Raw genomic sequence first — 26,857 nt, forward strand, 5'->3', positions numbered from 1 at the left:
AAACCCGGAAAAGCAGAAAGATCCCAAGCCAGCTAAACTATAAAACATATTCATTTACTTAAGGAGGATCTCATCTGGAACACACTCAGTGCCCCTTGTTCATATTTTAGATATAATTTTACTGTACTCAATAATTGATTTACCAACTCAATGAGATGGAGGCAGGAAATTTTAAAAAGAAAGAAGGAGGGGGCTCCTGGGTGGCTCAGTCAGTTAAACATCTGTTTTTGGCTCAGGTCATGATCCCAGGGTCCTGGGATCGAGCCCCACATCGAGCTCTTCACTTAGCAGGGAGTGTACCTCTCCTTCTCCCTCTGCCTGCCACTCCCCCTGCTTGTGCTCTCTCTCTCTCTCTCTCTCTCTGTCAAATAAATAAATAAAATCTTTAAAAAAAAAAAGGAAAGAAGGAGTTTATAGAGGTAGGGAGGTGCTACTTCTTTTTCATCTCTTTTATTGTTACTCATGTAATTTTAGTCAGAGTCTGAGTCAAAGGCCAAAGGCTGAGACTTGTATCTGATATAAAGTGCAATTGTTGCCAGATGTTATCATGGCAGGATGCCTTGGTACCAGTGTTGTGTCAGGGAATGGGGTAGAGATGAAAAACATGGACTGGGCACTCAGGTGGGCACTGGGGCTTACGGGAAGCTTTGGGCTGAAGAAGGGAAGTAGGCATGAAAGGACTGAAATAGAGAGCACAGAGTAAACACTTCAGTCAACCCATCAAATTCACAATTTTTTTTTCCTTAGGATGCATGTGTGTACATGTGTCTGTGTGAGAGAGAACAAAACCTACTAGAGTTCCACAGTTCATAACTAAGTTCACAAAAGAGCCTTTTATGCCTTCATCATGATTTTCTAAGTCAAGGCAGAAGCACCCAATATCCCAACCTTAAACTGAAAGAGGGGCATGCAGACATTGTCCTTATCTTTCCCTTTCTTTATTTCTACACAAATATTATCAACACAAAGTCCTGCCCCTTAAGATAAGCCAGTAATCAGACTTTGTTTATTTCTCTTTAAAAAAAAAAAAGCTTTTTTATGGATGGGGAAATATTAGGAAGCTGACACAAGAAAAAAGAAAATATGAGACCTTAAGTTTCTTTCTAAGTCGAAAACAATAATTTACTATTTAAAAACTATAGCTTTTACTAATGATGTCTGAAGTATTCTGAGCATTAAAAATATGTCATACACCTGATATATATTTATATGATATAAATCTGTCATATATATGCATGTATATACATATAAATACACACACACATATAAAAACCCATATATATATACATATATCTCTGCACTTTTTGTATTGGTGGAATAGGATCAATCTTTCTGTTGATAACCTAGAAAAGCTGACATGGATATACATGCTTCGATGTTTGGAGTTAGTGAGCAGGTATGACAACAAAGAATTAAAGACATTCTTTACTAGTAAAAAATAGTCAAGATATTTAAATACTTAAATATTCAGTAAAGAATAGTTGAGGCATTCTTAAAATAGAAAATATGGTGAAAAGTGTTCCTATACTGAATGTCAAGATTTGTTATAAAGCTACAGTAACAAGAAATCATGTTTTTTTGTTTTTGTTTTTGTTTGGGGGGACCATGCACACACAAGCGAGGGGAAGGGCAGAGAGAGAGAGAGAGAATTTTAAACAGGCTCCATGCTCAGGGCAGAGCCCAACTCAGGACTCGATCTCACGACCCTGAGATCATGACCTGAACTGAAATCAAGAGTTGGAGGCTTAACCAACTGAGCCACCCAGGTACTCTGAAATCATGTTTTTTGTGAAAGAATCGATAAACAGGTAATCAGAATCCAATATGAAATCCAGAAATACATGTACACCTGTAATGAATACTTGGTATATGACAAAGATGTCACTGCAGAGTAGCAGTAAAGGATACATGTATTGTATCCAATAGATGATAATTGGTTTATTGAATATCCACATAGAAAAAAAAAGAAATTTGACTAGTACCTTACTGTATACTGTATACACACTATATTGATACTATTTGTAAATCCAGAGGCATTAAAGATTGAACTGTGATAGATAGATAAAACAATAAAGCTTCAAAGAATAACATAAAAGAATATCTTTGATGGTATCTGGGTTGGAAAAGATTTTAGGACATAAAAGTAATTACTTATAAAGAAAAAGACATAAATATGGCCACATTAAAATTACAAAGTTCTTTTCATATAAAACACTATCAATAGAAAATGCTTTTTGTCAAGTGGGAAAATAAACATATGAAAAGATGAGCAACTTTATTAATCATCAGAAAAATGCAATTTAAAATCACAATGAGATACTTGTCTTCATCCACCAAAAAAGATAAAAGGACAGGCAATACAGTGTTTGAGAGAATATGGCACAATGGAAACTCTCACACAGATGCTGATGAGCATGTAACTTTGTACAACCATTTTAGACAATGCTCAGGCACTGTTTACCAAAATTGAAGATACATACACCCCATAACCCAGCAATTTTATACCTACGTACATACCCAGTTCAAAACCAAACACATTTCAGGACACAAGTACAAGACTGTTCATAGCAGAGAGGCAGCGGGGGAAGATGGCGTGGGCCTGGACCGTGGAGCAGCTATGCAGCGAGCAGCTACCCAAGAAGGACATTATCAAGTTTCTACAGGACCACGGTTCAGATTCGTTTCTTGCAGAACATAAGTTACTAGGAAACATTAAAAATGTGGCCAAGACAGCTAACAAGGACCATTGGTTACAGCCTACAACCATCTTTTTGAAAGTAAACCTTTCAAGGGTACTGAAAGTATAAGTAAAGTGTCTGAGCAGGTGAAAAATGTGAAGCTTAATGAAGATAAACCCAAAGAAACCAAGTCTGAAGAGACTCTGGATGAGGGTCCACCAAAATATATAAAATCTGTTCTTAAAAAAGGAGATAAAACCAACTTTCCCAAAAAGGGAGATGTTGTTCACTGCTGGTATACAGGAACACTACAGGATGGGACTGTTTTTGATAATATTCAAACGAGTTCAAAGAAGAAGAAAAATGGCAAGCCTTTAAGTTTTAAGGTTGGAATAGGCAAAGTTATCAGAGGATGGGATGAAGGAAGCACTCTTAACTATGAGTAAAGGAGAAAAGGCTCGACTAGAGATTGAACCAGAATGGGCTTATGGAAAGAAAGGACAGCCTGATGCCAAAATTCCACCAAATGCAAAACTCATTTTTGAAGTGGAGTTAGTGGATATTGACTGAAATAGCAATGCTTCGGATATAAAGACATCAGCAACAATAAAACATGGCCTTGAAGAAACTTATGTAACTAATTAGAGCTGGTTACTATTGTAAGGGAAGAGTCAACTGGAAAATTCAAGAACTCCGATATTGTTTACCCAAACCCCAACTTTTAATATATGTAATCCATTATAATTCCCTAAAGTTCGAAATATTTTACTACAACTGTGTAAAATATTGGTTAAGGAGAAATGACTTTCCTTTTACCTCATGTTGTAAACTAAAAGGCTCAATAAAAACATATTCAGTGTCAAAAATAAAGACTGTTCATAGCAGTACTATTCATAAAAAGAAAAAAAAATAAATATCCTTAAGCAAAAGAAAGGAGATAACACTTATGATATCCAATGTAGTACTAAAAAGCAATGGTGATGAAATCTACAGAAACAGCATGGATGAATCCCAAAAACATAAAGTGAGAGAAACCATATAAAAAGAGTACATATGTATGATTCCATTGATTAAAAATCTTTAAAGAAAGTGAAAACTAAATTATAGTGTTTAGTGATTCATACTTGTGATTTAACTATAAAGAAATGCAAGGAAATGATTACCATTAAAGTCAGGAAAGTGGTGACTTTTGGGGAGAAGGGGGCATATGGTTGGGAAAGGGCACAGTGGTTACTTCTGGTTACTGTCAGTGTTTTATTTATTGACCTAAATGGTAATAAATCATTTGGTTCTACATTTTTATCTTGTGTACTTTGCTCTATTTTATTTGACAATAAAAATATCAAAATAGCTCAAACTTTAGGGTTCACAATAATACATGGATTATTACTGTTGTCAAAAAATATAAATGTATTGCATTGTATTATATTATATATACTAACAACTCTATAGCTATAATATTTTTTAATCCCTGAAGACTATAGACAAGCAAATACATTCCTAACCAGTGTTGCACTACATTCCACCCCCTCCCTCCTTTTTCAAGGGCTTTGTTTCTTTCTTTCCTGCATCATCATCTTTCCTTCTCTAGAGGGCCATTCCCCTCAAAATCTAAACATGTAATGCCCCCATTTTATTTAATTAAAAAAAATACAAAGAAACTCCCTTGTCCTTTGTCCTGACGTCACACTCTGATAACCTTTTGTTTTCTCTATTTCACTTCAAAGCAAAACTCTGAAAAGAGTTGGCCAAACTCAGTCTTCACTTCTCCCATTTTCTCCTGAACATTCCAATAAGGCTTTAATCACTACTCCACCAAAAGTCCTCTTGTCAATTCAACAAAGACCTCAATATTTTTAAATACAGTTTCTCAGTTTTCAGTCATTTCTTGTTTAACCTAGTGACTGCCTTAGATGTAGCTGGTTGATCACACCTTCTTCCTTGAAATCCTCTTCACCTGGCCTCTCAGAAACCACCCTCTTGTTTCTCCTACTTGGTGGGACTCATTAATACTCTTCTCAGAGTCTTCTGGATTGTCCTCATCTTCTGAAACTTTGTATATGCTCACACTAGCAAGTAAACTCTACAAAAAGAGAAACCTTATCTTTTTTATTCATTACTGTATCTCTAAAACTAAAATGATACCTGGCATATAGTATGCATTAAATAAATTTTTGGTAAATGAATGGGTGGTCCACATTCCACCCATTAGTTCCAACTATTGTGCTAATGTCTTCACTCTCTCATCATTTCTTTAAATTAGATTTATCAGTGATCACTTAATGTTACAGGTTATGACCAACTAATGCTTTGTGTTTTGATTATTTAGTTTTAGTTATAATAAGCTTGGTGTCCATTGTGTTTCAACTCTGGGCCAAGAAATTGTCTTCTTTTGTTAATTTAATCCTCAATAGCCTTGTCCCATTAAGAATTATAATTTCTAGGCTGCAAGGTTGGTTCAACATCCGCAAATCAAGCAACATGATACAATACATTAACAAAAGAAAGAACAAGAATCATATGATCCTCTCAATAGATGCAGAAAAAGCATTTGACAAAGTACAGCATCCTTTCTTGATCAAAACTCTTCAGAGTATAGGGATAGAGGGGACATACCTCAATATCATAAAAGCCATCTATGAAAAACCTACAGCGAATATCATTCTCAATGGGGAAAAGCTGAGAGCTTTTCCCCTATGGTCAGGAACGTGGCAGGGATGTCCACTATCACCACTGCTATTCAACATAGTATTAGAAGTCCTAGCCACAGCAATCAGACAACAAAAAGAAATCAAAGCCATCCAAATGGGAAAGAGGAAGTCAAACTCTCACTCTTTGCAGATGATATGATACCGTATGTGGAAAACCCAAAAGACTCCACCCCAAAACTGCTAGAACTCATACAGGAATTCAGTAAAGTAGCAGGATATAAAATCAATGCACAGAAATCAGTGGCATTTCTATACACAAACAACAAGACAGAAGAGAGACAAATCAAGGAGTCGATCCCATTTACGATTGCACCCAAAACCATAAGATACCTAGGAATAAATTTAACCAAAGAGGCAAAGGATCTGTGCTCAGAAAACTATAAAATACTCATGAAGGAAATTGAAGAAGACACAAAGAAATGGAAAAACGTTCCATGCTCATGGATTGGAAGAACAAACATTGTGAAGATGTCAATGCTACCTAGAGCAATCTACACATTCAATGCAATGCCCATCAAAATACCATCCACTTTTTTCAAAGAAATGGAACAAATAATCCTAAAATTTGTATGGAACCAGAAGGGACCCCGAATAGCCAGAATATTGAAAAAGAAAAGCAAAGCTGGCGGCATCACAATTCTGGACTTCCGGCTCTATTACAAAGCTGTCATCATCAAGACAGTATGGTACTGGCACAAAAACAGACACATTGATCAATGGAACAGAATCGAGAGCCCAGAAATGGACCCTCAACTCTATGGTCAACTAATCTTTGACAGGAAAGAATGTCCAATGGAAAAAAGACAGTCTCTTCAACAAATGGTGTTGGGAAAATTGGACAGCCACATGCAGAAGAATGAAACTGGACCATTTCCTTACACCACACACAAAAATAGACTCCAAATGGTTGGAAGACCTCAATGTGAGACAGAAGTCCATCAAAATCCTAAAGGAGAACACAGGCAACAACCTCTTCGACCTCAGCCGCAGCAACTTCTTCCTAGAAACATCACCAAAGGCAAGGGAAGCAAAGGCAAAAATGAACTATTGGGACTTCATCAAGATAAAAAGCTTTTGCACAGCAAAAGAAACAGTCCACAAAACCAAAAGACAACCGACAGAATGGGAGAAAATATTTGCAAATGACATATCAGATAAAGGGCTAGTATCCAAAATCTATAAAGAACTTATCAAACTCAACACCCAAAGAACAAATAATCCAATCAAGAAATGGGCAGAAGACATGAACAGACATTTTTCTAAAGAAGACATCCAAATGGCCAACAGACACATGAAAAAGTGCTCAACATCGCTCGGCATCAGGGAAATCCAAATCAAAACCTCAATGAGATACCACCTCACACCCATCAGAATGGCTAAAATTAACAAGTCAGGAAACGACAGATGTTGGTGGGGATGTGGAGAAAGGGGAATCCTCCTACACTGTTGGTGGGAATGCAAGCTGGTGCAACCCCTCTGGAAAACAGTATGGAGGTTCCTCAAACAGTTGAAAATAGAGCTACCATATAATCCAGCAATTGCACTACTGGGTATTTACCACAAAGATACAAATGTAGGGATCCAAAGGGGTACGTGCACCCCAATGTTTATAGCAGCAATGTCCACAGTAGCCAAACTGTGGAAAGAGCCAAGATGTCCATCGACAGGTGAATGGATAAAGAAGATGTGGTATATATACACAATGGAATATTATGCAGCCATCAAAAGGAATGAGATCTTGCCATTTGCAACAACATGGATGGAACTGGAGGGTGTTATGCTGAGTGAAATAAGTCAATCAGGGAAAGACATGTATCATATGACCTCACTGATATGAGGAATTCTTAATCTCAGGAAACAAACTGAGTGTTGCTGGAGTGGTGGGGTGTGGGAGGGATGGGGTGGCTGGGTGATAGACATTGGGGAGGGTATGTGCTATGGTGAGCGCTGTGAATTGTGCAAGACTGTTGAATCACAGATCTGCACTTCTGAAACAAATAATTCAACATATGTTAAGAAAAAAGAAAAAGAAGAAGATAGCAGGAGGGGAAGAATGAAGGGGAGTAAGTCGGACAGGGAAACGAACCATGAGAGACGATGGACTCTGAAAAACAAACTGAGGGTTCTAGAGGGGAAGCGGGTAGGGGGATGGGTTAGCCTGGTGATGGGTATTAAAGAGTGCACATTCTGCATGGAGCACTGGGTGTTATGCACAAACAATGAATCATGGAACACTACATCAAAAACTAATGATGTAATATATGGTGATTAACATAACAATAAAAAATTTTTAAAAAGAATTATAATTTTTATTTTAATCTCACTATATATTATACTCTCATGATGAATCAAAGTCAAAATTCAAAGAACTGTTTCAATAATAAGTTTAAATTGTTACATCATTTTATGACCTCCATTTTCACCATTTATCCCATGTTTTTCATTGCCTTTAAAATGTTTGTTTTCATTACCTTTAAAGTTTCCCTCAAAACCAGAGAACATTTCTTACCCATAACTGGGTTCAGTCCTATTTCTTGGCAGGGATCCAAAAAGGAGGGAGAAGAATGAGGAAGAGATTCTTCATTTTGAGAAATTAGCATCTACTTTTTCCATACAAAATTATACCGATCAATTTACCAAACATTTATTGAGAACTTCCAGGGCCGCAAATACTTGCTGAGGGCTACAGAAACAAGGTCTAAAAAGATTTCCTCTCTTCAAGTACCTCACAGCATAGTAAAGGAACTTAACACTTCTAAAATGAGTCAGAGGTACATTAATTCATTATAGATTTAACAATCTGTTCTATCAGAAAATATTACTCATAACCTGGAAAAAACAAAGAAATTATTAGCTGTTCTTCCAGGGTAAAATTGAGCTGACTTTACTGACTGGGCTATTTTATGACTCTATAAGGGCAGAGGTTAAGTTATAGATTTTGTTCAATAGAGATGCAAATAATTTCTGTTGGGTGGAAAAAAACTCTAAAAGTTTATTTCTCCTTGAGACATTAACCAGTTGTATAATCTACATACCTTATCTTAACATTCCTTTATTAAATCACACATATATCTACAACAGTGGTAACCTGGAGCCAGTTCAGACTGCCTCATGAGAACCAATTGTTAAGTTTATAGGAATTTTGAAAGCTCATTGATTGCACATTGGTAGTTTAAAATCAGACATGGTGAGAGTACGTGTACTACAAAAACTGGCAGACACTACAGATCAGGGCTTTTGCTTGTTTGCTTCCTAGAAAACCAGTTGAACCAGTTTTAATGTGTTATAGTTTCCTCATTAATTGATGAGTTAAATAAAATTAATGATTTATTTTTTTAATAAAATTAATGATTTAGATAAAATTTTTGACATACGTTGATTTTATGCCTTTATAACAGCCATGGTTTCTAGCCTTTTGAAAAGTATGTTTTAAGATTTGGTGTCAGTTGTCTTTCTCAGGAATTATTTAGCCATCATTCCATTATGTACATGAAGAACTTGATTTTCACAGTCACTGGAACAAATCCACAGAGATAGCTCAATGTGGCCTGTTTTAGGATGACAATCTAAAAAGTAACAACTGTAACAATTCATCTCAAGCAAAGGGAAAGAATAGGCAAAATAATATACAATTCTCGTACTTGATAAGTACTTGAATGTCCTAAATTCACCAACTTGACTACAAAGGAAGTCTCATTTTCTTTTAATGTATTGGTTGATTGGTAGGAAATTACTGATTTCAGTGTGTTCCAGATATTTCTGAGGATTCTACTTACCAGAGACTCTGAAATTCAAATCTTCACTTCTCAGAAAAGAGATAACTACTTAAATTTTAAAGAGCTTTGTTGGTCTCTTATGCAAATGTTCAAAAATACTGTCAGTCCAGGCTTAGCCATGATGATTCACTTTTAATTTTTACAGAGTAGTTTAAAAAATACCACTTTTAAGAACAAAAAATATTGTGTGGGATAATCAGATATAGGCATTATTACCCTCATTTTACAGATAAAACACACACAAACACACACACACACACACACACACACACACACACACACACACACACACACACACACACACACAGGTCCAGGCCTTCTCTTGGGAAACTTCACATACTCTACTGGGCAATTTTGAAGTGACTTGGCTGTGGCATTCTCCACAAAATGTAGAAAATAGAATAGAGATCACTTTAATAGAAAAGTGTATTACAGCACAAAGTTAAAAAGTATGCATACAAGCATCATAATCAAAGGACCAAGACTGAAGCTAGAGTTAGGTTCTTAGATTGTTTTATTTCCCACGCATATTCAGCTAACAACTCATAATGGCCAAATCTGGCAAGCAGAGAAAACATTGGGTGAATCAAGGTGCTTCAGTTCAGGGTGTTTGGATTTTTAATTTGCAGATTTGCCATCAAGCAAGTTCTTGGTTCTTGACAGAAGTAGCAATGTTCTTCAGCCATAGGCTAAATTAGGTGCATGGACTTCTTTTTTTATTGTTATGTTAATCACCATATATTACATCATTAGTTTTTGATGTAGTGTTCCATGATTCATTGTTTGTGCATAACACCCAGTGTTCCATGCAGAACATGCCCCCTTGAATACCCATCACCAGGCTAACCCATCCCCCCACCCTCCTCCAGATGCATGGACTTCTTTATAGTTTGGCCATGTGGCAGCAATTTTTTTTTTTTTCCATAATGAGGTTTTGCTCTTGTTTTTACATCACCAGTTAAATTTTGTTTTAAGTCACTATTGTGTTTTTCACAGTTGGATGTTAATTGTGGCTTTTGAAATAACTGGAGCTGAGTCATTTCAAGGCTTTTCATTGAGTAAAAATGCTTTTGGTAGCTAGGGTAACTTCAGGGAAGCTCTTTGATGAGGACTTTGCAGGTTAGGATTATACAAAGCTTTTGAGAATGGAAAAAAAAATGCTCAGTGAAGGTAAGTTTGGCTAAAACTTTTTTGTTTCTCTTTGCACATGGAAAAGACAGTTATAGTAATGCCAACTTCATAGATAGCCCTGAATAAAATAATTGTCATTGGAGTGAATTTGTATGAATTTGAACATCAAATCAAAATACAGAGTATAATAAATCATAAGAACTATTTTTTTTATTTTCTCATGAAAATGCAAATCTGACTTTATATAATGAATGCTTAGATTTTGTCACTTTCTTGATTGACTTTGGGGAAGAAGCAAATAAAATAGGAAATAAAACTTGGGTCTGATTGTGTCTATCAAAAACAAAGGCCTCAGGGTAAGACTTTCCTTTATTTGAGGATAACTGTAAAAAATCCAAGGGTACCTTTGCACTTTTGTCCACTTGGCCAGGTTGAGCAACATTTCCCAGAACTCCCTTCCTATGTTTCCAGTTAGGATAGTCCATGAGACAGATTCTTAGGAGATTGAGAAGGAAGAAGAGAACTCTTCCTTTTCTGGGCTCTATTTTGTAGCTCAAACATGTTCCTGATTTGCTGACTCATCCGATTGGTGTGAAGTACAGCTGAGCCTACAATTGTTCTATTTGCCCCTCCATTCTCCTTCTGTTTCTCTGACTCCTGGGCTATATGTGCATGTTTAGTTCTGTAAGGAACCGCCTGACTTCTGCAAAATACCCACATCACCACCAACACTAGAGGCAACAAGAATTGACACGGATTCAGTCCTTCCTTGAGGATTTTTAACTCATGCTTTTGAGTTCTCGTTTGCTGTTGGTCTCACCCATTTTACATTTATCTTCCCTTCCCAACTGTTTACTCTGAAGGCACTGAACTGCAGCACCAGATGTGAAGAAAACAGCCTTGCAGATACTGCTTAGCCAGCTACATAAGGCCAAATCCTAAATATGTATCCTAAGGCTTTTGCTTCTCTGGTTGAGCCCTGAATGATACAGTGCTCCTTCAGAAACAGAGATGCACTTAAACAGTAGAATAAATACCAATACAAGATTTTTAACATAATTATCAAAACTATCAGAGGCATGGTCTACCAACAACAGTTGCCCATATCCCTAGTTGAATCCTACTACCCTATCTCTTAGTTAACAGACAAGCTGTAAAAAACATACAACACTAGGTGCTCTGAGAGGAATACCAAGAGATCTTAGATGAGGTAAAGGGAGTCTAGAACAAGTTATCCATTCTATACTTGGGCAAACAGAAGGTTTGGATAGAGTTGACCCTGTTAAATATGATAAGATTAAGATAAATAGTGTGATAACTATGTAAAAATTCAAGTGAAAAAAATAGAGGAAAGAAATTCAATTACCTAAGACAGATAAACCATCCAATATGGAAAAAAGAAGAAAATATTCCACAATATTTGTTTTTTTATATAGAAAAATTTTAAAAAGAAAATGAAATCAATGAAATAAAATGGGACATGGCACCAACAGAATGTGATGGATAATGCAGAGCTAAGTCAGTCAAATAAGGACAAAACACTGTTCTACTATAAAACTAATATGTAAACTAGAAGCAAGAAATGACATAGAAATGGCTAAAACCTAACTACAAGCATGGATGGAAGGTTCAAGATAGTCACCATCAGCAGAAGGAAATAACAGTGATACAGTTCCATTTAAGAAAGATAACAGACATGATGTAATGGAAAACAATAGAACTTAAGAATAGTTAATGAATATGAAGCTGAGAAGGTCAAATAATAGCAGTATAGAAAATGTACACCATAATGCAATAGAATATATTTTCCAAAAATAAAAGAAGGGCTAAATCTGGAGCTTAAAAGAGCATCTCTAGAAAATACTGATATAAAATTATCAACACTGGAGCATATCTTGGTGAAGCTAGTGAACTTCTAGGATAAATAATTATTCAGATGTATAGACAGAAATATCACAGTATCAACAAAGGTTTTGGAGAGGATGCAGTCCAAAAGGGAATCCATCTGGCAGAAGATTTATTCACAGCAACACTCAAGCCAGAAGACAGTAGAATAATATCTACAGAGTTCTGAGGGGGAAGGAAAGTTACCCAGTATATTGTTAGAGTCTCAAGTATGGCAAACATGACAAACAAAAGAAAACATATGACACATTGGGGAATCTGGTACCCCTGGCCTCACATGACCTGGCCTCAGTCTTTAGGTTACTTGCTTAGCCTCTGGGAGGCTTAGCCTCTGGGATAAGGAAATATCTTTATGAGAGGCTAAAACACTCCATTTCAGTAATTTATTTACTTTCTGCATTGATTTATGGATAGGAATTAACTCAGAATCCTAGATCTGAAGTCTGCTTTTCTAAGTAGAATTTTAGGAGCCTGAGATAGTTAATAAAGTCCCACTGTGCATTTGGATGGATTTATTTATTAGGAGAATTTCAGTTATGCTCTTAGAATTTAATAAATCTAAAATTAGGGGTTTAAAGAAACCTTGTATTCAGTATTTTTAGTTGACTTCACTGTGAACAACTCTCTAGATACCTATCTAGGTACCCAAATCTAGACACCCAAATCATCAGAACCAGAAGGGTCCAGCTATTTTGTTTTTCAACCAAGAGGTCTTAGATACATGAGAACTGTTCAACCTCACTAGCAAAAAATAAATGTAATTTTAGCAAAAATAATATGTTAATTTTTATGCACAGATTAGGAAGTTAAAAGTAATAGTTTTCTTAAAGTGAGTCAGGAATTCTCAAATATTCTTGGAAATTTAATTTGGTATAATATTTCTGGAAATCAATTTGAAAACTAAATTATCTCAAGATCTTTCTAAAAATAAGAATGACTTCCTTCTCTGGGCTCTGCTTTACTTTTATAACCTAAAGTTTAATGTAATTGCAAATTAAATTATTAGTTCCAAATGTGGTACCCAATGAGTTATGAGATAGCCCAAAATGTAGATTTTTCAAAGGAAATATCTAGGAACTTGTTGCACAACTATAAAAATTCATTGAGCTATCAAGAATATATAAATGGGTCCAAGAATTGGTTAGTTGTGAGGATCTGTAAAGAGACTTTATGGAGAAAACTAATACCATGTATGAGTTCCTCACTGACTACCCCCCGCAACACACACACACACACACACACACACACACACACACACACAGAGTCAGATACACACTTCTTAGGGAAGGGTAGAGCTCTCCTTTTTTCACATTTGAAGATTGGGATGGTAACAGGACCCTACATGAGTTTGACAATTCTTTCAGAATTTGGGAAGGACAACTGGACTGGCATCTGATTTTTGCCAAGCAAGAGAGTGAGCAGAGGGACTGCCAAGCAGAGTGCAGAGTGAAAAGGAGGTTCTATTTCAGGTTTGCCTGTGCTTACAGGATGGATTTGAACAAAGTATGCACCAGTATTGACGGTGGACCACATATAGGCCGGCCCAGGGAGAGAGCCAGCCCAGAGCTATTTTGACTTCTTCCCAATAAGACTACCTAGATGAGCCACAGGGCTCCAAATGAGAAGGTCTACATGGAATAGACGACGGAAGAATCAAAGACAGAAGTATTTGTCAAAGAAATAGAAGATATCAAGATCAATTGGGTTGTAGTAGGAGAATCTTAGTAGGAAAGTTTTCACAACCCCATGAAAGGCACATATGATAGAAAGGTCAGTTTTTCTGACACATCCATAAAGCCAAAAAACATATTCCAATAATACCAAACCAGAACTTTCTGTTTCCATTCTCTCTGTGCACAAACCCAAATATCCTTTAAGAATTACTAGCAAGGGGCTCCTGGGTGGCTCAGTTGGTTGGGCGACTGCCTTCGGCTCAGGTCATGATCCTGGAGTCCCGGGATCGAGTCCCGCATCAGGGTCCCTGCTCAGCGGGGAGTCTACTTCTCCCTCTGACCCTCCCCCCCATCGTGCTCGCTCTCTCTCTCTCTCTTTCTCTCTCTCTCAAATAAATAAATAAATAAATAAATAAATAAATAAATAAATCTTTAAAAAAAGAAAAAGAAAAAGAATTACTGGCAAGTGGGGGGTGTAAATACAAGAAAGAAACTAGACATCCTAGTGCCTGAAACCAGGTAGTGATTCTCCACAGACCACAGTTGGGAGCAGAGATGAGAGAAGTGTACATCGAACAAAGATGGATGGGTAATTAATATATCATAATTTCTAAGTCAAAGCTATAATTTGTATAGGACCATCTATTACTCAAGAGAGACTAGAAAATCACAGGCCTGTCAGAGTTTTTATCCAGTAAAAAGGGAAAACATTCCCCTGGAGTAAAAAATTTGAAGTGACAGTGGGAAATTAAAAATTATAAGCATTTTTGAATTTTTATTAAAGTATGACAAACAGAATATTACCCAAATCATAAGGCACAGCTCAATAAATTTTTACAAAGTGATCATACCCTTATAATTGGCACCCATGCGAAGATCCATCATCAGCATCCTCAAAGCCCCCTCATGTTACCTTTGAGTCACTTCTGCGAAACGTAACCAGTAATCTAACTTCTGACACTGTAAATTAGTTTTACCGATTTTTGAACTTTACATAAGTAAAATCACACAATATGCACTATTTTTTAAAGATTTTTTATTTATTTATTTGACAGAGAAAGACACAGTGAGAGAGGGAACACAAGCAGAGGGAGTGGGAGAGGGAGAAGCAGGCTTTCCATGGAGCAGGGAGCCCAATGTGGGGCTCGATCCCAGACCCTGGGATCGCGACCTGAGCCGAATTCAGACGCTTAATGACTGAGCCACCTAGGTGCCCCACAATACGCACTATTTTGTGTCCAACTTCATTCACTGAACATTAAGTGTTTCTAAGATTCTTCCATATTGTTGCAAGTAGTTGCAGTTCTCTTCATTCTCATTTCTATATAGTACTATTCCACAACAAGGAATTGCATAACACAGCCCATGAGCCAAATCTGGCTTACCACCTATGTGTGTATGACTTACAAGATAAAAATGTTTTTGCATTTTTTAAAGATTTTATTTATTGATTGATTTGTTTGACACACAGAGAGCGAGCACAAGCAGGGAGAGTGGCAGGCAGAGGGAGAGGGAGAAGCAAGCTCCCTGCTGAGCAGAGAGCCCGGTGTGGGGCCAGATCCCAGGAGTAAAAATGGCCTGAGCTGAAGGCAGACACTTAACTGACTGATCCATTCAGGCACCCCTGTTTTTATGTTTTTTTAATGATTGAAAAAATCAAAAGAAGAACACTATTTCAAAATATGTGAAAATTTTATGAAATTAAGTGGTAAATTATCCTTATATTCCAGTAATATAGTCCACTTGGTTATAACATATTCTCTCTTTAATATATTGCTGGATTGACCTTGCTAACTACCAGGAACTACAAAGACTCTGAGAATTTACCTTACTAAACCTACTAATCTTAACATGTGAACCTGCCATAGTTTCATGGGTGCTGGTAAAAGATAAGAGATGACTGGGTCACAGAAAACGAACAGTTATTTACTCATGGCAATAGCAATAGTCAGGGTACCATCATTCATGTCAGTGCTCTGAGCCCCAGCTCCCACAGGGCAATTGAAAGAAGGTCAAACAACACACAAATACTGACACATGTGGTGGGTTACATTTCAAAAGAGGAACTCTGAATTTAGAGAACCCAAATCTTTTATAATGGGAAGTAAGCGGGTTGCCCTTTGCTCTGAAAAGCGATATTATCTCTGTCTTCAAAGGCTGTTTGCTGTACGGCCTGTTTGCTGTCTTCCAGAAAAGATAGTTTGTATCAGTCTCCTAGGGCTACCATAACAAAATACCACAGTTTGAGTGGCTTAAAAAACAGAAATTTATTTTCTCCTAGTCCTGGAGGCTAGAAATCCATGAGAAAGGTGTCAGCAGGATTCGTCTCTGGTGAGGCACCCTTTTTTGGGACAGATGGCTGTGTCCTCACATGATCTTTACTATGTGTATGCAGGAAAAGAGAGAAATCTCTAGCATCTCTTCCTCTTCTTGTCAGGACACCAGTTATATCAGATTAGAGTCCCACTCTTGGGACCTCTGATAAAGTCAGAGACAAATTTCACACCACAAAACTTCCTAGTATTTCTGTCTACAAACATGAAAGACCCGTGGAGAATTGTCTCCCAACATGATTATTTTATTTATAACTTTTGCATTAATATTTAAGAGAGAGGTTGTTCTATAATTCTTTTTCTTATAAAATCTTTGTCAGATTTTAGTATCAAGGTTTGTCCAGCCTCATAAAATGAGTTGGGAAATATTCTTTCTGTTTGTATTTTCTGGAAGAGTTTGGAGATATTTGTATTAATTCTTTCTTCAACAGCTGGACAAATTTACCAGTTAAGGCATTTAGAGCCTGGAGTTTTCTTGATGGGTTAGATTTTTAATAACAGCTTCAATTTCTTTAGTAAATATGACTATTCAAATTTCTTATTCTTTTTTGCTAGTTTTGATAAGATTTGTTTTTCAAGAAATTTGTTCATTTCATCCAGTTCTCAAATTTATCCTTGTAAGGGTATTGATAATTTCTTCTTCCTTTCTTTTAAAGTCTGTAAGAGCCTTAGTTTTGTTTCCCCCTTTTTCTGGATAGCGCTATTTTTTCTTTTCCTTTTTCTTTTACTCTTTCTTTTCTTTTCTTTCTTTCTTTCTTTCTTTCTTTCTTTCTTTCTTTCTTTCTTTCTTTCTTTCTTTCTTTCTTTCTTTCTTTCTTTCTTTTTTTTTTTTTAGAGAAAGAGAGCATGCGTGCATGCACGTGGGGAAGGGGAAGAGGGAAGGGGAGAGAGAGAATCTTAAGCAGGCTCCCAGCACAGAGCCCAAATCAGGGCTCCATCTTAGGACCCTGAAATCATGACCTGAACCAAAATCAAGAGTTGGATGTTTAGCTGACTAAACCGCCCAGGTGACCCTTTTTCTTTTTCTTAATCGGTCTTAACAAGGTTTGGCTTTGTTGATTGTTTTTATGGCATATTTGCTTTCTGTTTTATTGGTTTTTGCACTTCATTATTTCTTTCCTTCAATTTTCTTTAGGTTTGATTCTCCATTCTTTTTCTAGGGTTGTGTGAGGGAAGCTTAGACCATTAATATTCAGTCATTCTTATTCTCGCATAATTCTATTTCAGGTTTTAAAGTTTTCTCTGAGCATCACATTAGCTACAACCCATAAATTTTGATTCCATGTCTTCAGAATAATTTAGTTCAAAATATTTTCTTTCCAACCTGGAGCTATTTCAAGGAGCTGAAATTTTATTCGACTCCTCCTCAGTAAGCAAGAAATTCAATGTTTAACTTGTCACACACCTTAGTTTAATATGTACAATATGTCTGGCTTAAGTTATCTTCCTATTCAAAATGAATTCTTCAGAAAAAGAGACTGCTGGAGAATGAACCCCAGGATAGAATATATACAGTAGTTTTAAGAAATAAAATAACTAACATTCATTATAACTTCTTGAACCATGGAATACGTACTAGTATGTTTAGTTAACATGCAGTTGAAGATTTCAAGTTGTCTCTTTGATATTGATTTGTAACTTAATTCCTGCTTTACTCTGAGAACAAAATGACTGTAGTCCTCTGTAATTCTGAGGCTTTCTTTACAGCCTAACATATGTTCAACTTTGGTAACCAGGAGGCTACAGCTAAAATTAGAGACTTCAAAACATACTGTGTGGCGGCAGGATAGTCATCAAGAAGCTACTGCTGCCACAAAGTCCTTTCAGCAAGCAGAAAGTGAGGGGCACAGCACTGGAATGCTGCGGAAGAAATATGCAACATTTCCAAGACCATGCAGGCCAATACCAACAGCCAGGGCACTAGGAAAGATGGCATCCATCTCATTTCCACCTTCCAAATTTGGCTCAAAAGCATTTAATTAATGAAATTTATTTTGCATCCACAACCATCGATGCAAGAGAATCTTGGAAATAAAATATTCTTTTTAGCTTACTAGCTTCTGTAGTGCAGAAAAGCACACTACAAAAAGGTTTAAATGGATGGTGTGTATCAGTTGACATAGTCTCCACCCAAGTACAATCTCCAAAGGTGATTTTTTTTCTCTTATTGGTAAAAAATAACCTCTTTTATTCTGAAGAAAAGGGTACACAGATCCTGAGGTAATCTAAGAATAGAAGAGGTAATCATGCCTGTTAATTTTCCTCTGCTTCTGAGAAAATATTTTTAAAAACCTTTCTATAAATGATATCAATAAGTTTTTAGTGTAAGAGGAATTTGACTAAAGCAAACAGTAATGTAGCTCAAGAACCTTAAAACAGTCATATACTTTGTCCCATTAATTCTACTGTTAAAATCTGGAAAGAAAATAAAGAAATAACCTTTATGTAGAAAAGTGTTTCAACTGAATTATTTATAATAGTGAAAAAAACTTTAAACATCAATTGTCTTAAATTAGGAAAATGGCTAAGTAAATTGTAGGAAAAGCATATGATAATATTACACAAATATTAAAACATTTATTATATAATTCTGAGTAAAAAACAAAGCAAGAAAATTTTATGCACAACATGATTCTAACTATATAAAAAATTCATGGAAGAGAGGCAAGAAGGAAATAAACCAAAATACTAAACAGTAGATTATGGGTAATTTAAAAAAAATTCTTCTGCTTCTTTATACTTTTTACTACTTCCTAAGCTTACTACAAAAAGCATGTTTATTCTGTAATTAAAATAAAATAAAATAAAAGGAATTTTATTCTTTTTAGTATGTGAGTCTGATGTTTGGAGGAAAAATGATTTTTTGAATTGTTGTAATTATGTGAACTAAAGGCTGTTGGGAAGAACTGAGACTTGTTTCTATTCCCTATGCATACCTCTAAAAAGATGTTGTTATAGACAATTTAACAATTTCAGAGGAAAGCAGGAAAACTACAGAATGTACAATATCTGATTCAGCTAATGCTTTGCTTGATTTTCTAGGAGTCTTATTTAACATTCTTACGTTTGAAATATGTGAGCAATAGGAACTATCTAGTTGTTCCTGTAGAAAACGAGAAACTTACCAAAATTACCTAAATTTGTTTTGTTTTGTTCATTTTTAATTAAACATTTTATTTTGAGAAATTGTAGGTTTACAGGCAGGGTCAAAAATAATACAGAGATATCCCATATACTCTGTATCCAATTTTCTCTCAAAAATAACATCTTACCAAATTATCATTAAAGATCATAAACAAGATGCTGACATTTTTGCAGTTAAGAAAAACACTGTTCCTTCCTCTTCTGTTTCCTTCACAAGGATGCCTCATATTATCCTCCATAGTCACGCCCAATTCCTTCCCACTCTCACTGTGTATATTACTGTATCTTATTTGCTAAATGGGGCGCCTGGGTGGTTCAGTCGTTAAGCGTCTGCCTTCGGCTCAGGTCATGATCCCAGGGTCCTGGGATCGAGCCCCACATCGGGCTCCCTGCTCAGCGGGAAGCCTGCTTCTCCCTCTCCCACTCCCGCTGCTTGTGTTCCCCCTCTCTCTGTCTCTGTCCCTGTCAAATAAATAAAAAAAATCTTAAAAAAGTCATTAAAAATATATATATACTTTGTAAAGGATTTTTGCATTTATATTCATGAGAATATTCACCTTATAATTTTCTTGCTTTGTGCTGTCTTCATCTGGTTTTGATATCAGGATAATACTAGCTTCATAAAATGTTTTGAAAAGTGCTCCATCTTATTCTGTTTTGTGGAAGAGATTGTGTAGAACTGATGTTAATTACTCATGAAACATTTGGTACAATTCTATCCAGAAACCATTTGGGCCTGGATAGTTTGTTACATGAAGTTTTAAAATTATGAACTCAATTTCCCTATTAGTTGTAGAATTACCCAAATTATCCATTTTATATTGAGTGTGTTGTGGTAGTTTATGTTTTTGAGGACTTGATCCATTTCCTTTTTTTTAAGATCTTTTTATTTATTTTAGAGAGAGAAAGCACTAGCAGGAGGGGCAGAGGAAGAGAGAAAGAGAGAGAGAGAATCTTAAGCAGACTCTACACCCAGTGTGGAGCCTGACATGGGGCTGGATCTCATGACCCTGAGATCACAACCTGAGCCAAAACCAAGAGTAGGACGCTTAACCAACTCTACCTCCCAGGCGCCCCATGACTTGATCCATTTTCATTTAAGTTGTCAAACTTATATAGAGTTGTGGAATTCTCTTATTATCTTGATAGTCCATATTTCATTTCCTAAATTGTTAAGTTACATCTTCTCTTTTTTGATCCTTTACTTTCACCTCTCTTGTTTCTATTTCCTGTACACATCACTAAGAAGATGCTGTTATAGAAAATTTAACAATTAGTTTTAGAAGAAAGAAGGAGAACTACAGAAGGTACAGTATCTCATTCAGCTGATCTGCTTAATTTCCCAGGAGTCTAGTTTAATATTCTCACTTTTAAAATATTTAAACAATAGGAACTGGGCAGTTGGTCTTATTGAAAACAAGGATAAACTTATCAAGATGCCCTAAGTTATATTTTAAATTTTCACTACCTAATTTAATTTTCTTCAGTCTCAGTCAGACCTACAGGGGATCCTAGAGAAAAGGGCACAGAACACATGAGGAGATTTTTACTGTGACTCAGCTTCTGTAATTTATATCTTAATTGAAGTGAGAAAAATTCTATGGGGATACTTTGCATCTCCACTTAATCCTAAATCACTGGAGAGGCCTATCTGACCTTTCTTAAGAGCTTTGCAAGGCAACTAAGTTGTCCCAGCCCTCTAAGCAATTCCTTCACTCTCCTCCCTATAAACTGAAACTGGCAGACTAGATTGTTTCCCAGGATCTGATTTTGTATTTTAACTATAGTTGATTTCCCAGACGCATATTACTATTTTCCACGGAAATTCATAATGGGAAGGAACCCCCACCACACACACACACACACACACACACACACACACACACATCTATAACACAAATTTTAAGGATGGAAAAGTATCTAAATATGGATGGAAAAAAATAAATAGTTTGGGAAATAAGATACCTAATTATAAACACTATTCTATCATTTGGACTTTAAGCAAATCCTTAAAATGTCCCAGTCTCCTGTTTGCTGGATGCATACATTTATTTGCATTCCTCAACCTTAGGGAGAGGAATTACCAAAAGAACACTTACCAAGTATTGAGTCATATACAAATAAATTGAAAGTTATATATGCCACATGCCATTAATTAACCCTGATCTTCCTAGTAGTTAGTTGTGCAAATTTATGTTTATAGAATGTTTGTTAAATAAAATTATAACAGTTTAGAAATCTTGCCAGATTATCTCATTTGAAAGATGAGAAAACTAAAAATTGGAGCCATTTAATCAACTCAGTGATAGAGTTGGGACAAAAAGACATGTCTCCTATACCTTTTCCAGTCCTCTTTTCACTTTACCACCATTTTCCCTTAATTTAGCAATCTGCAAATGACAGCTTATGTATTACTCAGAGCAAAAATTTTATCATACATGCATGCATGACATATCCTCCCTTTCTTTTGCAGTAATACCTACTGGAACATCAAAATTTAAGGTAAGAATAGCAAATTAATGAAAATCTGTAAATGAATAAAATGAATATGAGCTAGTCAAATAGGATGGATTAAATCTCAATCATGGTGAGTGGAGAGTTTGTATTTACATAAAATCATGCTCTTTCCACATAGTTCCCAATGAAATTAGTAGAGGTTTCTCCCTCTTCACCACTTAAAAAAGTAAATGCAATTTGGCCTCCTTTATTTTGATTAGTTTGGCCATAAGATTATGTATATTTGTGGGTACAATTAAATGAGGCTCGGGGACATATCCAGGTTGAGAGTAGAAAAAGAGGCTAGAAGTTGCCTAGTTTATCTTGACTACTCATAGAAATAATCTTTATTTAACTGACTTTAGTAAGGACTTTCCTATATATCTGACACATATAGAAAAACAGGGAAATCAAGCTGATAATCTAGGGTCTTAGTAAAAGAGTCAGTAGGAGTTGGATACAAGTGGAATTAGCTTGGAGAGAAATCAAAGCAGAAGAAATATTTAAGAGATGATCTATGGCTAAGGCAGTGCTAGAATCAGGTGTAGATAAAACCAGGAGGGCAAGAAAGAAATCAGGCATAGTGAGTCAATGTTCTGATTCACTAAACTAGAGAGACCTAGAATTGTGTCAATGTCCTCCAGTCAAAGACCACAGGAAAAGACAAGTTGTGTGTATTGTTGCAGCAAAGGAGAATGAACACCATGAAAAATAGTGGGCATCTCAGAAAGATGGTATTTAAAGAAAGAATTTATTATAGGATTTGATCTTTGTTTGAGTAACTTGAGAATATTCCAAGGTAGTGGGGATTTGCTATTGATTGGGTTTTATCAAAAAGTGGAAACCATTTTACAATTAGAGATCTCTAATATGACATTGCTAGTAAATCTTACATCCCAGGAAGGCAAACTAGAGTGAGGCTAAAGTTGTGATTAGGAAAAAAAAAAAAAAAAAAGCAGCAATCATTCATATTAGCCAGAAGAAGAGGATGTTTGGTCATTTTTGTGGTTAGGACAGCATTCATACTTTGCCTGTGTTTAGACATGATCACAGAGTAGTCTTCTTTTTTTTTTTTTTTGTCTTCACCCATCATAGTCACAGAATGGCCTTACTGATTTGATGCTCTCTGGAAGTGGTATGTCCAACAAGAGAACACCAAGACCTAGCTGTGAGCACCAGGTCAACTCACAGCAACACCAAGGCCTACCTAATAGTGCCAAGCCAGCTCCTGAAGGTCAAGGGCTGCTTTTCTCTGTCAGCTGGAAATGGTCTGGTAAACCAGATAGCTCTATAGGACAGTAGGTCTAAAAAAGAGAAATCACACTCAAGTTTTTATTCTCTAGTCTAGTTCATTATACTGAATTAAGCTTGATTTTAGAATTCAGATACTGTGAATAAGATTAATAAATATTTGTTATTTGGCTTATCCTGTTGATATGAGTGTGTCCTATTTAGTTGAACAGGCTTTAGTACCATGAGTTAGTTATATGAGTGAGTGACTGAAAATCAGATCCATGACATGGTCAAGAAGAAGCTTCTCAAACTAGGCTATACATCATACAATATTGAAGCAAGTTTGGGCTTGAGTGAAGAATATTCAAGATGTTCATCAAACCAATGCCAACTTCGGGATATGGATAAAAACTTAGATACACAAAAGAATAAAGCAACACATGGGAAGAATTAAAAAAAAAAAAAAAAAAAGCCTGGCTGAAAAGTAGAGCCTACAAAAGGCAGACTTAGAGGAAGTGTTTCCCTTAAATTAGTTCAGAGCCCATGATTCCAGACGCAATTTTCTTGGCCTGAGCCAGTGTTTCCTTAACTAATAAGGGTACTTCAGGACTTCCACATGCTTGTGCTTCAAAATTACTTTTATTTTTAGTTCACAGCAGTAGTGGGAAAAAAAGGTATACACACACTTAATGGATTATATACTAAATTTTAACAACAAAGAGCAATGGAAACAATCAACTTGTTACCTTGTGATGAAAGTCTAATTCATAATCTAAAGATCTCAGAATGAACAGAGATCTGTGCACATAAATTTTTCCCAATGTGTCTATCTCCACTGTGTATTATGCTGGGTTAAATTTCAGTTAGTGACTAGGTAGGAATTAGTATCATGTGCTGATGCATGTCCCCCACCTATGTGATAATAGCATGATAGAGATATTTTAGACACTCAGCTTGAGTGTTAGATTTGGGGGTGTTTGTTTTATTTGTTTATGACTTTGATCTTCTATATTGTACAGAGTAGCTGTGTAAGTGTGTTGCCAAGGAGGTTGTGTGAGATGGCGGTGGTGTGACATCTATATTTATCACAGAGAGCCCTATAGGTGGCAGAAACAAAGAATGAGCTCTTTGAATAGAAAAACAATACATAGAACACCTACCATAGTGCTGTGCACATCGCAATTACTCAAATATCAGTTCTTTATTTCTCGTTTTATTAATATTATGTTATGCTAAATTTGAGTCCATTTCCCTCCCCAAAGTTGATGCTCTCCTCTTTTTCACTACTCAGGGGCCAGATCCTCATGGAAGCACAGTCTGGGTTTTTGGAAAAACTGTCTCACATCTTTTATGGCCTTTTGTGTATTCTCTAATACATCCAGAATACAACTATTGTGAGGGCAGAAGAACTTTTATGTACAAATGTCTTAAAACAATTTTATAGAAATCCTTGTGAAATACATTAGTTTTTCCTTTCCTTTAAGATAATTTCCTTAGGCATAATTTAGCTTCTCTGAATGACTCAGTGTCACCATTAGGGACATGATTTACAGTTCTCTGCTCTAATTCAAGGACTTCCTCATGTACTATACAGGGACATAGATTTGTTTGTTACAACATTAATTGCCCCCAGACTGTTATGTTGGATGTTTGTTTACTCTGTAGGCTCCTAAGTTTTAGTTCCCCATTCAAGGTTCAGACGGACACCTCTCCCATACTACTGCCTACTTACAGGTTTTTAACTAGTTATTTTTTGCCTTCTCAACCCTTTTCAATCAAATAGGGTTTCCTGAACTTCGTTTAACTTCAATATCAGCCAAAGACCTTGTTAAGGATACAGGTTTCCAGGCTGTTCCCTGATGACTGTGATTCACTGGCTATGACATAGAACCTGGTAATGTGTATTTTATCAAATAGCCTAAGTAATGGAAAAAAATACTGCACGATGAGGTAATTTTGCTGTATAAGCAAGTAATCTTAACCATACAAACAAGCTTCTTAAATTAATTTTTTAAATTCAAATTGTCTTCAAGCTTTTTTTTTAAGATTTTATTTATTTATTTGAGAGTGAGAGAGGGCACGAGTGGGGTGGGGGGGGCGGAGGGAGAAGCCAGTTCCTGCTGAGCAGGGAGCCCAGGCATGGGGCTCAATCCCAGGACCCTGGGATCATGACTTCAGCCAAAGGCAGATGCTTAACTCACTGAGCCACCCCAGGCACCCCTTAAATTTATTAATATTAAAAATAAATAGGACCCAAATGAAGACTTGCATTTTTCCTTGAAAAAACATTTTAACTTTTTATTTTTATTTTTTTGTCTGTGAATATATTTAGCCTTTTATTTTTAGCAATAAAAGTGAATTTAGCCATGCCCTTGAAAAAGCTATATATATATATTTTTTATTATTATGTTATGTTAATCACCATACATTACTTTTTAAATTATCCTTTCAGAGTATGTTGTACTTTCCTTTGGAAATTATTTTCAAAATACATAATCACAAAAAAATAATATTAATAGACATTTGAGTATCCACCACCCAGCATTTTAAAAGGTTAAAATTTGTCACACTTGCTTCAGAAATGTTAAAATAAAATAAATGCTACTGGTAAATATGATTTTTATTTATGTACTCAGATTTAGTACTTCAAAATTCTGTTCCCTGCTCTGTTCTCAGATAGGCATATATCTATGCAATTTGCTTTCTATTTTTATTTATTTATTTATTTTTAAAGATTTTATTTATTTATTTGACAGAGAGACACAGCGAGAGAGGGAACACAAGCAGGGGGAGTGGGAGAGGGAGAAGCAGGTTTCCCCGCGGAGCGGTGAGCCCGATGCAGGGCTCGATCCCAGGACCCTGGGATCATGACCTGAGCCGAAGGCAGACGCTTAACGACTGAGCCACCCAGGTGCCCCTGCAATTTGCTTTTTAAACTCAACATTGTTTTGGAGATCTCTTAATTTGATCTGTATAGATCTAATTCATTCATTTCACACTGCTACACAGTACACAAATATGTAAACATTTCATCGCTTAATTTCCTATTCCCTGATGTTGGACATCTGCTTGTTTCCAGTATTTTACTCATATATTCATATAATGCTGCCATGTACATCCGAAGACCTGTTTTGTACATACGCCCAAGAGTCTCTAGTTTATACCCAGGGGTGGCCATCTAGTTTGCACAGATTCATCTTCATTAGAAACTGCCCCAATACTCTCCAAAGTAATTAATATATATCCTCACCAGAAATGTGAGTTACTTTCTCACTGCAATAAAACTTAAAAACCATTTGAGGGGTATGAGATAGTATCTTGCTGTTTTAATTTGTATTTCTCTTTTTATTGATAAGGATGAACATCTTCTGAAATGTTCAGTGGCTATTTGGGTTCTTGTTCAGTGAACTGGCTTCTCTAAATCTTTGCTCAATCAAGAAACCTATTGGTTTTATTGTCTTTTCCTATTGATTGCCTGTTTTAAGGATTTGTTTATAATTTCTGGATACTAACCCCATTGTAGACATTGCAAGCAATGCACTCTGCTATCATAATTTTCATTATTATTTATTCTTAGTTTTCAGGGATATTACTGATGGTTGAGATTGTTTGAAAAGTTACTGCAGGTAAGTTATTTTCCCTGTTTATAAGCAAAAACATTCAACTAGAGATGATTTAAATCCTAAGGCAGAATTCTCATCCTTTGTTATATACAAAATGGAACAAACATAAGTTCTAAAAAAAAAAGGCAATAAACTTACACTTGATCACCTTAAA

At 36.0% G+C, this 26,857-nt stretch overlaps 1 pseudogene; it reads left to right on the plus strand.

Annotated features, from left to right (window-relative positions):
* The first annotated feature begins 2,588 nt into the window (after positions 1 to 2,588).
* LOC113915975 lies at positions 2,589 to 3,535 on the plus strand (annotated as a pseudogene).
* The last annotated feature ends 23,322 nt before the right edge of the window (positions 3,536 to 26,857 follow it).

Source organism: Zalophus californianus, chromosome 1 (assembly GCF_009762305.2).
Source record: "Zalophus californianus isolate mZalCal1 chromosome 1, mZalCal1.pri.v2, whole genome shotgun sequence".
NCBI classification, from domain to species: domain Eukaryota; kingdom Metazoa; phylum Chordata; class Mammalia; order Carnivora; family Otariidae; genus Zalophus; species Zalophus californianus.